Raw genomic sequence first — 2,249 nt, 5'->3', positions numbered from 1 at the left:
AGGAATAGACCCATACACCAAAGGAACAGAATGAACAGCCCGGAAATAAACCCACCCATAGACAACTAACATTTGACAAAGGTGACAAGCCTATTCATGGGGAAACATAGTCTCTTTTAAAAATGGTCATGAGAAACCTGGGCAACTACATGCAGAGAAATGACATTGGAGGCCCTATATCACACCACTCACAAAAATTCATTTGAGTGCTCACTTAGGCAGCAAACTATTAAAATTAGAACAATACAGAGAAGATTAGAATGGCCCCTGAGCAAGGATAACATGCAAAAGGTATCTGAAATGTGTTAAGATGTAAGCATAAGACCTGAAACTTTAAGACTAAAAGATGATATAAAGAAAACCACCCAACATTGGATACGTTGATAGTTACCAAATGACGGTGTTCTTTCATTATCCTAACTACAAACACAGCCCACCATTTGTGACCCAAATTTCAATCCAGAGCCTGAATATGATACCAAAAGCACTTAGCAACCACAACAACAAAATTAATAAGTGGGACTACATCATACTAAAAAAATTCTGTTCAGAAAAAAAAAAAAAAAAAACAATGAACAAAATAAAAAGTCAATCAATAGAATGGGAGAAAATATTTACAAATGTTCTACCTGATAACGTGTTACTATCCAAAACTCATCTAAATCAGTAACATAAATAAAAGGCAATTCCATCTTTACAAAGGGAAGAGGAGGGGCGCCTGGGTGGCTCAGTCGGTTAAGCGTCCGACTTCAGCTCAGGTCACGATCTCACGGTCCATGAGGTTGAGCCCCGTGTCGGGCTCTGGGCTGATGGCTCAGAGCCTGGAGCCTGCTTCCAATTCTGTGTCTCCCTCTCTCTCTGGCCCTCCCCCGTTCATGTTCTGTCTCTCTCTGTCTCAAAAATAAATAAACGTCAAAAACAAAATTTAAAAATGAAAGAGGAACTCAATGGACATTTTTCCAAAGAAGACCTACAAATGGCATATAGACATAAAAGGCACTCTACATAACTAGTCATCAGGAAAGTACAAAGCAAACCACAATCAGATACCACCTCTTACCTCTTAAAATGCCTAGTATCAAAAAGAAAGAAAATGCCAAAGTTGGTGAGGGAACCCATGTGCACTGTTGGTGGGGATGTAACTTGATACACCCTGTATGAAAAGCAATATGAAGGTCCTGAAAAAATTACACACAGGACAACTGTGGTATCCACCAACGAACTTCTAGCTACATATCCAAAGGAAATGAAATCAGGGTATCAGAGAGGTGCAGACACCCCCATATTCATTGCAGCATTATTCACAGAGCCAAATACAAAAACAACCTAAGTGTCCAAACAGAAAACTGGGTAAAGAAGATGTGGCATACATTGCAAAAAGGGTTAGAATCCAACATAACTTATGAAACTCAATACCCAAAAAACAAATAATCAAGTGAAGAAATGGGCAGAAGCCATGAATACACACTTTTCCAAAGAACATCCAGATGGCTAACAGACAAGTAGAAAGTTGCTCAACATCACTCATCATCAGGGAAATACAAATCAAAACCACAATGAGATACCAACTCACACCTCTCAGAATGGATAAAATTAACAACTGAGGAAACCACAGACGTTGGTGAAGATGAAGAGAAAGGGGATCCTTTTTGCACTCTTGTTGGGAATGCAAACTGATGCAGTCACTCTAGAAAACAGTATGGAGGGTCCTCAAACAATTAAAACCAGAACTACACGTCGACTAGCATTTGTGCTACTAGGTATTTATACAAAATATACAAAAACTCTGATTTTAAGGAGCACGTGCACCCCAATGTTTACAGCAGTGCTATCAACAATAGCCAAAGTATGGAAAGAGCCCGATGTCCATTGACTGATGAACGGATAAAGAAGAAACGGTGTATATATACAATGGAATACTACTCAGCAATGGAAAAGAATGAAATCTTGCCATTTGCAATCACATCACTGGAACCAGAGTGTGTTGAGCAAAGTGAAATAAGTCAGTCAGAGAAAGACAAATATCATGATTTCACTCATATGTGGAACTTAAGATACACAGAGATGAACACAGGGGAAGGGAAGGAAAAATAAGATAAAGACAGAGAGGGAGGCAAAACATAAGAGATTCTTAAATACAGAGAACAACCTGAGGGTTGCTGGAAGACTGTTGGGGGAAGGCGATCAGCTGGATGGGTGATGGTCAGTAAGGAGGGCACTTGTGATGGTCACTGAGTGTTATATGTAAG

At 39.5% G+C, this 2,249-nt stretch overlaps 1 pseudogene; it reads left to right on the top strand.

The window, feature by feature from the left end:
- Window positions 1–207: 207 nt before the first annotated feature.
- LOC122238914 lies at window positions 208–306 on the top strand (annotated as a pseudogene).
- The last annotated feature ends 1,943 nt before the right edge of the window (window positions 307–2,249 follow it).

Source organism: Panthera tigris, chromosome B2 (assembly GCF_018350195.1).
Source record: "Panthera tigris isolate Pti1 chromosome B2, P.tigris_Pti1_mat1.1, whole genome shotgun sequence".
Taxonomy (NCBI): Eukaryota; Metazoa; Chordata; class Mammalia; order Carnivora; family Felidae; genus Panthera; species Panthera tigris.
Note: the sequence above shows the minus strand (reverse complement) of the source record. Positions and strands in the feature narration are given on the sequence as shown.